Source organism: Bombus huntii, chromosome 8, assembly GCF_024542735.1.
Source record: "Bombus huntii isolate Logan2020A chromosome 8, iyBomHunt1.1, whole genome shotgun sequence".
Classification (NCBI taxonomy): domain Eukaryota; kingdom Metazoa; phylum Arthropoda; class Insecta; order Hymenoptera; family Apidae; genus Bombus; species Bombus huntii.
In genome coordinates this window covers 16,907,578-16,926,893 of record NC_066245.1, presented here as the reverse complement: position 1 = coordinate 16,926,893, position 19,316 = coordinate 16,907,578, and the positions used below count along the sequence as shown (strand labels likewise).

The following is a 19,316-nucleotide window of genomic DNA, read 5'->3' as shown; positions in this document are numbered from 1 at the left end:
GATAATCGAAATAATTTGACTAATTTCTCGAAAATACATGGACAACTGATACGCTATGTGTTCCATTGCTAATTATATACAAAATTTAAAAAATAAACCAATAGAAAGCAACCATAAATATACTTCTTGAAAAAGATAGGAGGTTTCGTTAATATTAAGAGAACTTTTTTATTAAAAAATTCTTCCCTTTTTTTACACGAAAATTGTTCGAAATTTGCGTTTACTCTAGAGGAATCGATACATTTCTAACTTCATTTTCACGTGCCTTATGAAATTCGTAGTTTCTAATTCGATAGCAAATAAACTTTGGCAGCAAATACCCGAAGGAAGGGGGATAGTTCCTCTAGTCTCGGTAGTTCCTCACTGTCAAGAAAGCAGGTGCGAAGCAAAGAAATAATAGCAAACAGAAGCCCCGTTCGAACCGAGCGACAAGCTCGGACGCAATAGGTTTCCAGTCGAACACTACCGTCGGATATCAGATTAACCGGACACCGGCGAATTTATCTCCAAGTATAACGGCTACATCCAACGTCGTCTGGACGATGGGCACGGATAAATACGTGCGTTTAGCGGATTGATTGGCTACAGGACATTTTGGCGAGGCTCGCTTCGGCCCGATGCACTCTTCCCGTCGTCGCACCGAATATAGATGCGCTCTTGAGTCATGCGCGACGTACGCGGATCGTTCCTTGCCATACGTGGCAAGGTTAAATTTCGCTTTGGCGCCATGTTCAACCGGGCAGTTCCTTGGTAAACCGCTATACACGAAAGTCGTCTTTGAAACAGAGTTTCGAACTGGGAGGTGTTACGCTAGCTGGTTCCTCGATAACGCAGCGGAGCGGCGAGTATTTTTAAAACGCGTCATTATGTTGTACCACGCTTGAACAGGGGTGATTCTTCGTGTAAAAATAAGCGGAGGATGTGGTGTGAAAATTCACCGCGTGAAATCTTGCTTTCAAAGAGGTTCCGATCGAATGGTTCTTAACCTCTTAACGCCTGGATTATAAAAGCGAAATTTTACAATAGCGCTGTAAAAATAGGGCTATATTTATACGAATATATTTGGAACGATTAGACATTTGTGTAATTTCTTGGATGTGATCTATCGATGCGGGGGAGTTTAAGGATAATTATTTTGCGTTCGATATTTTAGAAAAGAAGCGAAAATATTTCTTTCTGTAAAAAATTTACAAATGAATGCAAATTCTTGGCGTCCTTCTTACTATCGTACTAGGATGTTTTACTAAAATAAACAACTGCACCGTTCGCAGCTTATTCCTGCTAAGATCGTTAATGCAATCAAGAGAGCCGTGAAAGCGCCAAGAAAGGTTCGTTCTTACCGGAAGATAGCCGGGTCGAAAAGTTGGAAAGACGCGTTATTGAAACACTCGGTCGTAAAACTGCGAATTCGAGTGCGCCGCGCCGATGAATCGGTTGAAACAGTCGGGAGAAAGGTTCGAGAGCTTGGCAAAGATACTTCCACGGCAAACATCGACTCGTAAATCATTGCCGACTCTTATTTCTTTCCTGCGAGGTTACCGATTTAATTAAAATGTCTATTACGTTGCTTGTTGCAGGTAAGAATCGAGCACAGCGTTTGTCGCCCCGATAAACTTATCTCTCGTCGATTCGGTGAGTGATTCAACGACATTCTAAATCGAACAGCGTTTTCTCGGCTCCTTCACTTTCTAGCGACGATCGAGCCCCGTTCGAAGAGACGACAAGCTCTTAATTACGGATTCCTTGGGTGCAGATGCCGCCGAGATCGCGTAAAACTGATCAGCAGCAACGATCAGGGGTGAACGAACGGTAGAGGGGGCAGAGGGAACACAAGAAAACCGTTGAACGGATCTACTGCTATCAGTGACAACAGTGCTGCGAATGGCGGACTACCGTTCGACCTCCGATGGAGGTTGATACGAGCTGCCAAATGTCACTGGGCCAGACATTTCTATATTTGAATTCGAGTTTCGCATGACGGCGCTTCGACGTAGAGAAACGGCAGGACCGACGTCTCTATCTATCGATCTAACTGCCGGCCAGGCCGCGTGACGTTCAGGCTAGAAATAATGTTTCGTGAGTCTCGTTGGGGTAGTTCGTCCGTTCTTCTTTCCCTCCCTCTACCCGTTGCCACCTCTTGCTTGTAACCCCACCCCTTCGAGCAAAACCCCTTTCTTACCACACGGGTGGGTCTCGTTTTCTACGGCGCCCTGCCCACCGATAACCGGGGGGGGGGGGGATACCGCGACGAAAATACAACGTCAGTCAAATCCTTAATCCTGGAAATAGCGGCGCTTATCTGCGCTGACGTAAGTGGTACAGCCGGACGAGATGTTGTCTATGCTCTCTCTTCGACCACTGTAAAGCATCGTCCTGACTATCGGTACGGTTTGTGCAAGGGGATAGAGGTAGAAAGGGTGACTAGCTCAAAGATAAGATCAAAGTTCCCGAATTATACAAGATCGATGAAGAAGAGATCAGTTAAGGACGTGTATTATGTTTAACAGTAACTTCCTACACACGTATAACAATTTTGTAGCCGTCTAATATGCTTTACTTGGAAAAATTTGAACAATTTAAATGTACATCGGAAGAATACTCTCGTCCGTGTAATAAGCAATAATTATCAGGTGGGAAATCGACACTCGACGGTCGAAACTCCATGGTGCCTTGGTGCAGGAGCGTTAGCGACGCAGTCCCAAATTCCACAGATTCCGAATTTCAGAAGCGGCACGAAATTCCCTGGAAGCAGCGGCAAACGCTGTAATATCCGAAACGATAAGTTGTGCACGTCGCCGGTGCGGCGCATCCGAATCCCACCGCCTACTACCAGCAGGAATATCCATTTCAAGACATTTAACCCCGGTCGACTGTCGCGGTGAGGTGAGACAGGATGTACACAGCTTCTAAGATTACTAGGCAGTTTCATTACGCTTACGAAAAGATCCCCCTACCACTGGCTGTCTCGGTCTTCTCCCCTCGGTTCCCCCGATCTCGTTCTAGCCCCGGTTCCCCACGCTGTTCCCTTTGTGTCGTGTTAGAAAGGTTTTCGAGAGGCTCCGCGTCAAACCGGAGACGAGAGCACCCACGAGGAACCGAGACGAGACTTCCTCTTCCTTTCTCTTCTAAAGTTTTGTGGAAAGTAGCTCCGACCGAGGAGCGGCGAAAATAAAACTGATTCTCTAAATTAAATAGGCTGACCCTCTCGTTCCTGTCAGGGGCTGCGATAGAGATTGCTTATTATATATATATATGGTTATAGAAGTATATATGCATATATATGGTTATAGAAGTGAGTTCTTTGTTGCTTTAGAGACGCAGACTCTTTTGTGGTATTTTCGTTTAGTATTCTTTTTCTTCCTTTGTTTATTTTTTTATTTGGTTAACTTTGGGGGCATCTATAGAGTTTACAAGGAGTTAAAATCGTTAATTGTTTTCCGTAGGAATGGATGCATTATTGACGTGGATTTACAGTGTGTTCGCTGAAATTGGTTGAACTGGGAAATATGGAGAAAGTTTTTATATTTTATCGTAAAAGGCAGTGTTTAGAAAGTGCTGGCTGGATTTTGAACTATAGTCTTTTGTATTGATTAACTTCTGAATCTTAAATGTTCTCCGGGCATATTTCAAAAATTCAATCTCAAATTTGCATAGTTAGCACTGAATATAGCGCCAAGTAAGTTATGCCGGAAATATTCTTTCAAATTAGACTTTTATTCGAATTGCTCGCTCTTGCAAGTCTTACGGGAGCTACTAATTTCTCTCGTTAATACTTCGAGTTATGGATAATGGTTTTACGGTTATCTTACGTAAGGTATATTTATCAACGAACCGTTCTACCATGGAATATTGAACGCGGTTGAATTTTTGAACTCAATTTATACGACACCATTCATGATCGTCCATTCAAAATATCTCGTTGGTAGAACAAAGTTGTCTTCGCGGAAATATTCTACCTGTACAATTACGAATCAAAAGATCTTGTAACACACGACTTTTAACGTTGGTAGTTAGTCTACGTTAATTATTATCGATACGAGCACGTTGCACAGATAGAAATTCCTAGCACATTTTCAAATAATCCGATCTTTTAATTACGTTTCACTAATTACATTCGTGATTCGCGTAGCCCCTGTTGATTAACGCGAAACGCGTATCGACGATCGTGCGGATAAAAGACTGAGAAGCATAGTACACTTTCGAAGAAGCTGAATACGTGCTTTTTACGTAATTGACGTTCGAATTAAAGGATGGATCGATCGAAATTAATGTACCTGCACGTTCGTTGAATTTCAAAGTATCTAATGCTTTATAGGCGATGAAAGAATTTCAAGACAAAAAAAGAGGGAATTAGAATGTAGTGATTGTAAAAATAATTGTACATAATTATACATAATCGATAAAAATTTTATCACGACGTTGAACATCTGGACAATCCAGCTTTCTGAACAAAATAATAATTCTTCAAAGTGTTCGCAATATCTTAAATATTTTTCAAGTCCACCTCATTTCCCCGTAACTGTTCTCATACTTACACGTAACGACGGCGTACATTTATCGAATGAACGTTGCAAACCTTGTACGTTCCCCGAAATATCCTTTTCAACGTCGTGTACACGGAGAGGCAACGCGAGTCGCTCGATAAATCGAGGAAACAAGATTACGAGTTCGCCTAGCGAGTTCATTCATAAACGTCGAGAAAATCGGCTGCCCGAGTAAATCCCGCCGCAGAAACCGGTCATAATTCCAGAAGTAATATAGAGTACCGCGTACTAATCGGGTACGCGCCATTACATCCTCAAACACATTACGGTGTAAACCAATCTAAACGAGCGACAGTCATTACGGAGTTTCAGTGGAACAGGGTACGTCGCGGACACACACCTGCGTGTACATTTCGCGCACAGTTACCGGGCTCTTCCTCCTCCTTCGCCAGTACAAACACAAATGACGCAGCGCGCGTCGTTGCCAAAGCTACGCATTATATAGCTGCTTGCCGTGCTAGCTTTCATTAATCTCTCGTTCCCGAGGCCACAAACAAACTGGAGTCGTAGATACGCGATGGAATGGAGTTTCCTGATGGTACGTAAACCGACCGAAAGAACGAAAACCGGGTCGAAATTGATGCGTACACCTTAACGAGACGAGGTTGGAATCGAAGTCGACAGATCAAGATTAAAGGCGGCAGTTTATTTAAATCGCCGTAAATACGGATGGGAAATGGTTCTCTGTTGTTCGTTGAAGTCATTAAGCCGTGAGTATTCAAATCGACGCGGTAAGAAAAGAACGACGCGTTTCTCTGAGGCTTCTTGGGACTTCAGCAAAGGAGGTAACCCTCTTATTAATACCATTAATCACTTCATAAAGATTCAACGGGTCGAAGAGGCGTGGATGGGGCGAGGGAAAGAGGAAAAACGAAGGCTTCATAAAAACAAGCGGAGGAAAGGTCCAAGAAATCCACTGAACCCGGCCGCTCCTCCAGGGATAGTTTTTTTAGCGGAGTAAGCGGTAAAAAGGGACCGACTGGAAGCGTATTGTTTCTCACGCAACTTTTCACAGATTTCATTTAGCTTGCGATGCAAGTGCTGGTTACGTTTCCGACGAGACGCGGCTTTTTCTTCAATAAAAATTCATTTCCTTCCTTTGATTTACTTCAAGCACCGAGCCAACTCGTTCTCGACTCTCCTTTTCTTCCGTTTCGTCTTTGCTGGACCAACCGTCTCGGTGAAACATTCGAATGCTCTGAGAAACGCTCGAGTCCATCTCGATCGTGGCCATCTTCCTCCGCACCATCTCCGCCGTAACCTGAAAAATCCTAGCGATCAACGACGCCTGTGACAAATCTTACCGCGGACCGTTTACCTTTATCAGCGATGGTTTCGTCGTTTAATGAATTTCTCCGAGAAGAATCGCACCGAATTACTTTATTGCCTCTTTGAACCGTCCTTCGCCGAAATTCTCGACGAAAAATTGCGCAATGGTGATACATTTCTATTACGTCCACGCGGTCTTACCACACATACTAATTCCACTTATGGGCTGGTGTACCTATCATACTTTTCACGCCATTCTTAATATTTGTTATATTTCTTATTACATTTCCATTTGACGTGCTATTTAAAATGATAGAATTTTGATAAATGTCCTGTGATAAGCTACTATATGTAAAACATAGTATATGTAAAACATATTTCTTCGAAGTACAGGGACTCGGCAATCGCGTTGTCCCATTTTCGTGCACCCTATTAATTACTAGGGTACTGGTTCGCGTGATCCTAACTATTTATCCGTCTACCTCATGCTTTCCTTCACCAGGTATTCCTCTTTTCCAATTGACTTTTTCAAAGTCTAAAGGAAAAATTGGTATCTTACAAGAACGAAGTGGAACATGGAAACGTCGAACAATGGTATCTACGTAGCAAAGAAGACGCACTTCTCTTGAATCCCTGAAATACATGGAGACGGGTCTGCATCTAATATTTTAGGAAAGTTTCGAACTACTGGTTTCGCTCGAAGTTGCACGACACGGATCAGGAAAGGGGGGAAACGCTCACGTGCACAGCGCTATTCGCGCACGTAGAATCGCGGTGGCTGTCGAAAAAAGGGGGCGGGTACGGAGCTTAGAGAACGCTAAAGGGTAGTTTCTTGGCAAAGGTAAAGAGAATAGCAGGAAAGGGCGAGTCTAACGGGGTGAATCGTATCTTGGAGGATAAGTATCGAACCTGAAAATCGCGACCAAAAACCCGACTAGCGTGGCAACGTTATGCGAAAAACGACGAACTAGGTCGACATCGAAGAGTTTCGTTGCAGTTGGCTGGTCCAATCGAGTATCTATCCTCTTCTCCTTCTCCTCGTGTCCTTCTTTCATCTTTTCGTATGCGGGGGATTCGAAACTCCGTCCGACTGTTTTCCTCATCGCCGACGAAAACATGCTGCCCTTGTACTGTCGTCGAGACAAATATCGAAGTGCACCGGAGGCGGCGGCGACGGCGGGGCCAGCAGGGATGGGTATCGTGGAGAAAAGGGAGAGGATGGAAAGTTTTCCACTATTCTTTTCGTTTATAATTTATGTCTCTGTGAGCACACGACTCGAGACACCGTTTTATCGATTCGGTTACGTAAACAGCCAGAACGGAGTTTTTACTCGCGCGCTTTGTGATGCACTTAGTTGTTTAAACTGGCCAGGCTTTTGTTCGATCGCAGGAATCGCGGTTGAAAGGGAATCCTTTTTGGTCGATGCTGGACGGAATGCGATGGATCGTCTGCTTGGCGACGCAGCTTTACGTGGAATCAGTAGTTCGTTCAGGAACGGAAAAACAAATTTTCTGAACGCATATCATTCCTTTAGGCGCAGATGTCGCTTGGTGATTAAATTACAGATTCGAAAGGATCTCGATTTGTTTCATCAGAACGTATCTTCTACGATCGTCTCATTTCAGTCTTTAAATCCTCAGTTTTTACTTCTAACATTTGAAACCTATAGCAGTCGTTTAAAAAATTACTTTTAATTTATCGAAGTTTCCACATTAAATTTCGTTGTATCTTTAGATTTTAAATTAATACTTTGGGATAATCGATATAATTAAAAATCATTCCATGACGATACCAATTCAGATACCATCCATCATAAACATCGAGTGCCAATTAGAGAGCCTGCAGTTCGGCTTATCGTTTTACGTTGTTCGCTATAATTCCAATAGAACGTGGCTCGTGTTGCTACTACGCAAACAGTGTGTTGACATATCCGTGAAGCTTGTGCAACGCATGCTGACCGATCAGGCCTCTAGAGGAAAGGGCTGACCTATCCTGCGCCCTGATAACTCGGTTACGTTCCAATATCATGATTACACGTCATCCTTGGCAGTTGACAATCCCCAGAGTAATGACTATTGTGGAAAGTTCGAAATTGTCACGGGATCGCATTGATCGTTTAAATTCTTCAGTCAAGCGAGAGTGTACTCTCTAGTCGTGTTGGTCCACTAATCGTCACGGCCATGAAAATATATGGGCGCACGTTCCTGCATTAATTTTGTGACGTAACGCTGTTCTTGAAAGAATTCGTGTTTTGGCATGATCATGCCGCGCGTAAAAGTTTTCTCGTTTCCCGCACTCGGCTGTGGCAATAATTTTCCACGACCCAAAATTTCAAAATTGCTGTGGCTAAATTTTATCGCCTTTTCTTTTGTACCACACGCGAGTACCTCGAAAAACTTTCACATGTTTGAGGTTCTGTATGCTCTCTAATTATCGGTATAGATAGGTGGATTTCAGAAATGTTCATGAATTAGGATTCAAGTTCATTATTCGTTCTAAATTACTAAGGCCGACTCTAGTAGATTATTTAACTAACGTTGCTTTTACATTGAATTAACCAAAATTAATTATTTAACTACATTACATCTATCTTTTCACATTGTAATATTGGATTTAAACTTCAGTGTATACGTAATCGGTTAACTACATATTTATCTCTAAACATTTACATATTTAACTGTGTGCTCCCAAGATTCGTTCCCTTTAATTGCTTTAGTTTAACAAATTAATATTCCAAATCAAACTTATCACATAAAAGATACATTTGCTTTCTCAAAGATATTATCATTAACTGAAGCAATTAATAAGAACTCACACGGCGTAAAGACGCATGGTAGAACACTAAGACAGTCTCGAGACCTTAGCAGATCTTCCATTGTACAAAAGGTATTCAACGTCAGTTATAGTTGCGCCATTCGCACGACAGAAGGAAGCACACGCCAGTGTGGTTTTCCCGCCAAGTTCATTCAGCATCTTGCGTTGGATGTAAGCCAAATACTGAATACACCAGCGCCTTCCGCCTCTGCGTTCCTCTTACTCGCCTCGCCTCGCAACCATTATCATCCCGGAATAGCAAGTTGATGTTCCCTGTGTTGCTTACACCTTTGGCGTCGCTTGTTTATAGAACAAGCAACACCGGGCTCTAATAAGGTCGGGTCACGGCCCTATTCCGCAATATTTCGCGACAAATTGTGCGCAACGTTACAGAAAATAAATGCGACAGCCAAATCCGACACGAGTTATTGGTCGCGTTATTCGTCTTGAGCATTTCTTCCGTAAGAGATTCTATATCCTCCGTGGGCGACGTGGGACATTGTGGAACACTTGAGAAAAAGAAGAAGAGAGAAAAAAGGTACAGATTGGCTGTCGTCGAGCGATAGTGAAAGCGAAAGACGAAACGAGCGGGGCTCTCAAGTTTTTTAAACGATTTAATACTTGCCGCCTCTGGCCTGCTGCAACAAGTTATCAGCTCCTCGCAGACTTCCTGCAAACCGCGCTTTAATAGTTCGAAATAAATTCGCTGTAAATCGATGGTGTAGCTGATAAGAGTCGCGATTATGAGAGCAAGTTAAAAAATTAATAAAGTTAACTTCGTTTCGTTACGTCGGAACTTTGGTATAAAAATCGTGTTCTTTTCTCAGTTCTCTCTCGCGAAAATGAAAGAAAACAGCAAAGTATAACAAGAATCGTGCGACATTGACGTTCTGGAAGGAGTCTGACCTTTTTTCTTCTTCTCACGAAACTCTGCCGCGTGCTTGGAAAAGGAGCGGGGATCAAGACACGGGTGTGCGTAGCGTTCATAGTATTGGCAGCGAGCCAAGTCACGTTGCGACTCAATGAAATCTTTCTAGGTTAGGTTAACCCCCTCTTTCCGCGTTAAGCATAGGATACGTTTACATCGACTTGCCAGACGCGCGAAGAGGCTGGCCAAAGGCCAGCCAGAGAGAGAACTCGCCGAAGTGGCTGGTTTTCGGCCCCGACGGAAGTAGTGGTGATCAATATTGGTCAGACCAGGGACTTCTTAAGCGCGAACTCGTATCACTTGGAAACTTCACTTCGTCTTTACCGTTCAGTTGGTCGCGTCAATGAGACGTTACATCGGTGGCCTAGTTATCATCTCTACTGAAAAAGAATTAACGTGTTACCATGTGTGTGTCGTGACTTGCAGCTATATTTCTATTGGTGCAACGAATCGTGAATATCGCGAAATTGGATTTTTCAAGAGTTCACCTGTGCCTCCGATTTTCTCGGCCCGATTGAAGCGGCACTGGTATATGTGTATAGAGGCGGGAACTCGGCACGATATCTCGTCATTCAGACTCGTCCAACAACGACTGGTTGGCCGGATTCGTGGCAAAGAAACACTTTATTCAATATCGCATGATGCGAGAAGTTTAGCTCGCGGACGCGTAACAAGTAGTCATGCACCGAAAATGCATCGTTTCGGCATCGGTGCAACACGATGCTCGCGAGCACAATCCAGCATCGTCCCCCCCTCTGATGTGTTCACTCTACTCGAGCGTTCTCCCCATACCCGCGTTTCTATCCCGCCGTCAAGCGAGCGTGGCGTGGCGAGGAGGAGCAGTCAGGCAGTCAGGCTCTCTGCTGGCATTAAGTATTCCCGTTGGGTCGGCGTGGCGAGGAGGAGTACGGAGTGGCGCGGAGTGGCGCGGAGTGGCGCGGAGTGGCGCGACGCGGCGTGGCGAGCGGCGCTGTCGGTCGATGCTGGGGTGCTCGCGCTACGAAGGAAGGAAGGTGAAACGGGTGAGAAGGAGAAACAGACCGATGCTCTCTCCCTCTTTCACGTCGTCTCTGGTTCGTCCTCTCTCCGTCGGTGTTTCTATCCCCGTCACACCAGCGAACTTTCTCCGGCTAGAATCGAGAGGCGCTATCTCCCTCGAGCGACGGCAGCGCCCCGGGGGCGCCTGCGCGCCTCGGAGGGGTAGCAGTCGCCTGATAGTGGCGAAACCCGTTGGCGAGGGGAAAGGGGCCCCTCCCTATTCTATCCCTCGCTCCTCGAGCGTGCACCCCACCATCGGGTGCCGCGCGGCTCCGCTACCTCCCCTCGCTACGGCTCCACTGCCCGGGCCTCCACGGTCGCCCCATTCCGTTCTCGGCATCACAGCGTACAGCATTGAACTCGACGCACGGCGACAAGGAGCACGACAACGACCACCTGCCTTTCTGTGCTCCACGGATTATATCTGTCTCTCTCTCTTTTTAACGTTCTTGTTGCCTGATCGTTCATTTCCGTCTTCGTGCACGCTGCCGCTCCCGCTACTGCGAGAAGAGGACACAAGAAAGAGGATAACAAGCCATATACAGGACAATAAGCGATTCGATCGGCGCTCATTCAGCCGTTCCGAAGACATACACAAACACTGTGACCGGGAGATTTTCACGCGCAATTGACACCAAGGATAAATAATCAAGTACGTTCGACATTTGATTAGCTGCGGTGTGTGGCTCTTGCAGTGTGTCACTCCGTTTTTTGGGTCCGTTGTTTCACGCGTGTTGCAATCTCGACGGCTCATCTGCTCCGGTTCCAGTGTCCGCGAGTAGCAACCACGACGATTAACGTGACAAGTGTGTACCGCGCGCGAATGTAAACCGTTTGACGAGACGTCGTTCGATCAAGAGGATCGTACGTATCGTTGTTCGATCGCCAGCTGTGAGTTTGATCACCGTGATCGTCGTTCACGTCGTAATCATCGTTAACAGTGGCACCTATCTGCGTAACCTGACGAACGATCGTCAGCTGAATTCGAAACAGATTGACGCACGAGATCTGTTACGAAGCGATCGTGACGTTCACGTCCTCTGGAAGCCGTTGGATACAAGATATACACGCGTGTGCTGAAAAAGCGCGAGCGTCCGACACGAGACACCGTCGGTCTCTCGCTCGTCAGTTTTTCTTCTCGCAAAGGAAGGCCATAGCGTTGATCGCACGGCACTCGGTACTCGCGGTAGTACTGAGTGACCTGCAGCACCCGGCAGTCATCGAAAAGTGTACACGACGGCGGTCACCACGTACATCACGCCGCTCATCACCCCAGAGAAGGTACAGTGGTTGCATTCAAATCTTTGACTATATAGGAACAATCCTATCTATGTATCGGTACGGAGGATGGAATGCAGAGAACGATCATCCCGAAGGAAATCGTGTATATCTGGTGAACGTGTAGGTGTATCGCGTGGATGTTTATACGCTCGTAATTTCTCCTACGCGGCTACCTCTATACGTACGACCATCTATATGTGTGTACATACACGAGTGGGCGCGTATGTGTGGGTATTACGTTGTGTGCTGGCTGCAGGCATGTGTGTGTGGGTGGAGCTTGATCCTGGATGTCATCCGTCGGACAGAGACGGACTAACCCGGCTTGGTGGATCTCTCATCGAGCTTGCTTCTTTTCTCCTGTCCTTCTTATCTCTTGCACCGTTTATTTCTCCAGACAATGTGCAGTGACCGAAAAGTTTCGCGTAAATGACGTTCGAAGGAAGCTTCGCTTCCCCAAGTTTTCGCCGGAAGTTCCGAAACCTTTCACTCGATGCGTCGGACCTTTCATAGCCATGTCGTGCAATCTTTGATTCTTCCATCCGTCTCTCCCTCTATGTCGTTCTCTTTGTCTCCTTGTCTGTAGTTGGTATTTTCTTTTGGTCGCCAGTCGCCAACAAAACTTTAATCCCGCTGACGGGCAAGCCAATTGATAGGATTCGATGACAAGAAAAGTCCGGGTGCCTGAGTTTCTTGCATTGCAACGCGAGGATGAAAACTTCTTTCGATATTCTTCTGGTTTCATTGTGAACGTGAGCTCTTTGAGAATCATGGCTATGCTGTACTTTGGTACGTCAAATCGGATGAATGAATTATTAACGGAATTAATAAGTTGAGTGATTCAACGGAGAGTGGAGAATACTATTTCCTTTTCACCGGAGAGAAATTACTCTAGTTCCTTATTACGTTCTCCTCCTCCCAAACAAACTTATTATCTTAAGTCCTTCGATTCTCCAAGCGAAACGATAACGAGATCGTTACTTCCGAAGTTCCCGCCTCGCGACCACTGCTCGATAATTATTATTTTCTCCTTTCAACGAGTCGGTCGAGCGTTACTTTCAGTGCAGTTTTTCAAGATTTCTTCGAGCAACTCGCGTTCGAACGATGATATATTTCTGAGACGGGGCGATCACGATGCGCGCCTCGCGCCTCTCCTTTGTCTTTCTAGGCCACATCTATCCCGTAGTCACTCTGTATCGAGATTTTAAATACGTTAACCTACTTCCTCTGTACAGATACTCTCTCCCGCCGTTTGATCTCGAACAAAAACGCCTCTTTATCCTCCAAGTAGTTGGACAAGTACGACAAGACTGTTTCTCGAGTCGATTTCAATTTATTCGCCGATGAAAATCGTTTCCCGATTTAAAGTACACAATTCCCTCCGTTGATGGGATTTTTAATTAATTCCTGCCGCGCGTCTGCCGCCGGAGAAAAAGTAACGTTTCCGCTGGCGTATCGAGCCGCGTCGCATACATTAAAATGATCATTAACGAGCTCGCTGATACGTCGAATGATAGGGCGGTGTAACGTGGCCAAAATTTAGGTCACGAACGATTTTTTTCATTCCGCTTTATTACACCGAGCGAATCGCGTTGTCGAGAGTATCGACTCCAATGATTGCGCGGATAATCCGCGGCTCCGAATCTTCCTGCCCTCTCTTCTCGTTCTATCTTCTCCACTCCGCATACGCGTCCATGTGCTATCAAACGAGGATCCGTTCCCATTTCTACTCCCCAATACCTCTTTTTACCCCTTCTCACTTCCATTCCAAGTTCGATTCTATTGCGACCAAGTTAGTTCTCATTCTCACAGACACATGACTGCGTACTCTAGCACGTACACTTTCGAGCGACAGACGCCGACATATTTCTCCAGGTATCGCGAGGAACGGTGGATTTTGCTCGTATATCATGTGTAAACAAAAACCAAGACATCTAGCTGTCGACTGTGGAAGATGGAATTTATGGTTGCACGATCGTCTATCCTTAGGTGATAACGTTTGCCCTTTGCTTCCTACCTTTTTCTTATTTCTTGTCATCTATTTTGTATGTTTGCAGACATGAAAATTGGGTAGAATTATGGGAATTAATTAAAGGGTTGATGATCACGATTAAATTAACAGAGACAAATTCTTTCGTCTATCGAAATCTTCCATACGGGTGAAGTAACACCATTTACACATTTTCTTCCGCTCCCAAATAACCACAGAACGAGAAGTTGCCGTGCAAAGTGACACGTTCCTCTCGCGTTCCGAGTATTATATCTACAAACGCTATATTCTTCCCCAACATACAATAACGTTTTTACCACGAAAGAATTAACACGATTCAACAACCGTATCTGACGCGAGACGCTAGAATCCGTAGTTAAGTAGATCTATCACATACTGATCAGACACACAAACAACAGTTGGACAGCGTATAACTTTCTCTCCCGGAGTATCCCGAATCCCCTCAATTCCACGCTGGCAAAGGTCTCTGTCGTACTTTCATTCCCATCTATCCATCGCGAAGTCCTCGGAAACCAAAGCGTTGTAGACAGAGTTTCCTAGCGAAACGCCAGAACGTCTCGATAAAAGGGTGTAAAGGCAGCTCGAGGATAGGATGAACGTATAAACGTAATAAATATTTTTCATCGGGTCGCGCGAAAAGTTTCCTCAAAGCTAGGCAGCTGGCAGAGGAGTGGCGGGCACGGGTTGTTGATTAAACGTTGCGCCGGCAAAACGTATTATTACTCAGAGAACGACGCTTCTGAACTTGCTCGCTCGAGGGGCGGCGGACTTTTTCTCGAAGCGATACAGTCCAGCGATTGTTGGTCGTTCTTTCCTCCTCGGACAGGATCCTCGAAAGCCTCGACCTTTCCTATACACTTTGGAAAAACGCGAAAGTTTGCTGCAGTGTGACGAGCGCGGCATGCTCTCCTGTTGCACGTAGAGAGACGCGCGCACACATAGACAAGTATCGTTGGATGCGGATTTCTCCGTGGAAAGAAGCTTGGTTTGCTCGTTCTGTGGCCGCTTTGCGCGAGCAAAAGGGAAGTAAGCGGATTTCGCGGTGGTCGGCCGGCTATTCGCAAACTGGAAACGCGACCCGACCGTAGAGATCGTTATTCCGTAAAGGGGGACGAATTAAAACAGCGCATCATGAACAGTCGCGACACCGAGTGTTCCTTGGCAGGAAAAGGAAGATTTGGAGAATCGGAATCTCGCGGTGCGAGTTCAAGCTACTTAGGATTCGCCGTGAGTAGATGAAGCGGAGGAGAAGTTGATCCGCTTTGCGAATAATTATTCTCAGTGACTTTGATGTCGATAATAATCGGATAAAGGAGAAAGGCTGGTGTGAGTTGACGACAACTTTCTGTTTTTCTTCGCTCCATTTTCGGTTCTTGATATTTCGATATAAATGTGGGTGGGTGGTTTTATGAGAAGTTTCGTTATATTTCCCGTGGCCAACTAGCGTGGAAGAAATATATTCAAGGGTTAGGGTTATACAGAGAATAATTTAGTTAATTCTCTCGTTATTGATGGGCATATGCGTTCCGAAGGTTCTTACGGTGAAAGCATTAATTCTAAATAAACATTAAAAGAGAATCTGTGATTGGTATGTAAAAACTCGAAGACCGCAGTAGAATTAAAATAACCATTTTCAACGTCGGCGAAAGAAAAGATCTTATTAAAGGGAGAAGTATGAAACCTCATAAAAACTGCTTGAAGATTACTCATAGACGGTCGAAGAACTTCGTTATGGAAAGTAAAACATTTCTTAAGTTCCTTACGTCTGATCATATATGTCTAAAACTACTTCTTAAAAGTTCCAATATTTTCCTCTTTTGGAAACCTGTCTCTCGTATAATTCTCACAGAAATGATTCCAAAACTCACCCATTTTATTCTCAAATACTAAAGTAATATATATTAAGAACATTGTTTTTCTTGTTACTTTCGATGTTTCAAAAGAGTATGAAAACCAGGTACTTAACGATATTCGATTGGAATGAGACCAATGGAAGCGGATGTAGAGAAATAAAGGGGAGGTACGATCACGCGTCACCGTTTGGAGGAATTAGGTGGCCGAATTCGCGAATAACAGGGCTGTTTACATCGAAACGCTTTTAAACCCCGTCCGGCGTACCGGCCAGCCCCGTTCTGAGAATCCTTGCAGCCCGTCACACTCACTGATACCGTTGATAAACGAGCAGAGATGCAAAAGTAGGTGACTCGGACCGACCACTTTCATTCTTTACGTTCAGCTAGGCGTGTATGCACGGTTCTTCTCCCTTCGCAGCAAATATAGAGAGAAAGAGTGCCTTCAAGTTCCCTCGCCGTTTTCGGCCCACATACTACTATTTGATATTTGTCACGTCTTTCTTACACGCCAGATTGACATGAAATGCGAAATGTAATTCCGTGAGACACCATCGGATTTGTTGAATATGCTCGAGAGATGTCGAGCAGGTTCTCCTTAATCCTTGCACTTTTATAAACCGGACTGCAGATTTTGGAAGGTTTCTTAATAAAACACTCGATATTAGGATTTTAGAATAGCAGGTGGAATATTTCTGTTTTTTGGAACAACAGGGGTATGTTTAGCTAATGGTGATTGGATTTGACAGAATGTTAGTACGGAATATTAATATATGTAATTTTTATAGCATTTAGTATGGCTTGTATAAGAGGTAATCGTTTCTGGTTAAAGGATTTCTAATAAAATTGGTAAAATAAGTATTTAAACGATAAATTTTGAAAACGGCTAAAATTTATCTACGAGATCCAGATTCGGAATTGTGACGTAATCGGCGGCTTGGCCAGTAATATCGGTATAATTATCGCGTTAATCGCTTAATCAATTATAAACGTAGCCAACCGCATTCCCGATTTCATAGAAAATTATTATTCATACCAAATAATACCGCGTCACCGCACAGACACCCCTAATTTTCCGTAAATGTAGAAAGCGTCGGCATTCCCGTTGTATTATTAGCCAAACGATTATCTATTGCATTATTCACGCGGCTTGTTCCTATGTAATCGAATGATAATGATCGATTTTCCAAAGCTTTCTTCTTCATTTTCAACTATCGAATCTTTCCTTTTCTAGATACCAAAAATAGAAGTCAGAATCAATCGAAACGCACGAACGAAAATATAGTCACGGCACACTGTTTCGATTAATGAACTATGGCAATGCGGAACGAAAACCGCCAGACACTCACTTCGCTATTAATTAACGATGGCCGACGACGATACTGCGGGACGATAATTATAAGCAACGTTTTCCAGAAACGATTGCGACGCGATCGGTGAACGTACCGGAGTTACAGAAATTAGAACGTAGAAGGAATGCGATCTCGACACTGTTTTATCATGACGCGAAGCGAGAAACATTTTCCCGATACTCAATACTCGTATTTTCCAAAGCAAGCGACGCTCCTGTGTGCGTATCGTGAGACCAGGGTTGCCGCTGGTATCTTGCTCTCTTCCTTTCTCGCGCTGGGGTTAATCAGCCGGGCTCATCGACGCTCAATGTGCGTGCACGCAATTCCAGCGCGAGTTCGCGTGTTTCACGTACTATGCGATCTGAAGCTTCGACGTTATTAATTAACGTCACCGTTAAATCTCGCATAATAGTTGCGCGACTAGACACAGACTATCATTATATCGGTTAGAGTGATCCGCGTTGTTTCTGAAAATTAACTGTGCGTTTAATAAAGAAGAGACAAGTATGGTTTAAATTGAAAACATTTTGAACATTTTGTAGGATGTCAATAGTTTGGTAAATTAAAATAAATATAGAAAATATTAAAGTCTATCGTTGATATTTAAAATTTTATATTAATATATTATTTGAGTTCGTTCTTTTTATTAATATTATAGATCGCAAGTAATTATTTTGAATGAAATTTAATTAACGATATCAAGTTCTTCCGTGCTTTGCTCCGTCGTAATCTCATTTCCCTCGCAAATGAGATTGATATTTTTCTCTTTCCATTTTGCCTGTAGAATAGTGAATTAAATCGGAGGCAAACATTCATGAATTGTAATACACTTAGCCGCGGTTCAGCTTCGTTTAACGACAACTGATGTTTAATGTTGAAAATTCCATGGCTCGAAGAGAGTTGCGTTTGAAGCTATTTCCGACCTCTTTCGGCAGAATAACGTCAAAGAAAAATTCACCAAATAATAAAGTTTAGGTGGAAATATCACAACGACGCAATTACACATGCTTTTGTCAAACTAGTTTTGCAACAGGTCACTTTTGTCTTTTTTACAAACATTGAGGCAAACAGACGAATGCGGAAACTACTTCCCATTTATTTCTGATACCTATATACATATGTCCAACTTTGCACGAATAAAATCTCTTTATGGAGTATTTCCAAAATTTTACCATATTTCAATGTAATTGTCATTCAAATTCGTTCATCATAAGTCATTGATTTAAACGCTTGCTCTAAATAGCTGTAACTAGTTATCGATTATCATTTCCATTGCAATATGAAATCATGAGATATGTCGTATAATCGAAAATAACCTGATTTCCATCATGTAAAATGAATTTTATCTAGTTCCTTGATAGAGATTATACATATGCTCTGAGTACATGGTCGACAGAGAATTGAGGTTTCTATCTCAGTGAACACAGACATGTCGGTCGACATGCATTGGGCTTCCGTGCTGTACACGAGTCGTTAATTAATCCCTCGTTACCGTGCGTATGCTACACCCCAAGATCTGCGTTAACAGAGGTAACCAGAGGTTTGACCGTCAAATCGCGTTTAAATACGCGTCCTTTTCGTGGCTGTTTAAGCCATGCATACTACAAGAGCCATTGTAAACGTTCTCCGTTGTTTCAAGGCAATTTCAACAGGTTCTCATTGGTAAATCTACTCATACCGTACCCAGAAATAATCATCAAAGGTTTCACTCTGTAAATGTTCCAATATGGTAGAATTTGAAGAATCAATTCGGTGATATTAGGACTGATAACTAATAACTAGTTACGTTGCGAAGTGGTAGTTCTTATGAAGTAATATCTAATCGTTCCTATTCTCAAATCTCATCCTGTACAATTTCGACAAGTTTTATTGAAAACATTATGAATTATAGCATAAATCAAAAAAGAAATTGAAATTCATGTCATAGAAAGGATTTTTAGTGTAGATACATTTTTCAATTTATAATTTCTGTATTACTAATATATATTCGGAATCGCAACTGAATTTTTCTGGTGTGTTCATAATTTACGTATAATAAATTACTAACGTTTTCATTGACAAAATAACCAATGAAATATTTGAAATATTCACAGTAATGCAAATATAATACTCGGAGAACGTCTGCTTGTTTTCAATAATTATAATAAAATATTGCATTATAATAAATATTATATTAAATCGATAATTCAAATATAGATATTTGAAGAACCGTCAGCTATTTGATTCCACCA

General features: G+C 43.5%; 1 protein-coding gene across 7 annotated transcripts in view; it reads left to right on the top strand.

Moving 5' to 3' along the window:
- LOC126868420 (RNA-binding protein Musashi homolog Rbp6) overlaps positions 1–19,316 on the top strand; it is a 773,477-nt gene that overhangs the window by 520,481 nt on the left and 233,680 nt on the right. The window contains exon 1 of one of the 7 annotated variants that reach the window (XM_050623815.1): positions 10,943–11,875. The exons of the other annotated variants lie outside the window; for them this stretch is intronic. The gene's annotated coding sequence lies outside the window, so the exon portion shown is untranslated. Of the gene's footprint in view, positions 1–10,942; positions 11,876–19,316 lie in introns of those variants that run through there. 7 annotated transcript variants of the gene reach the window in all.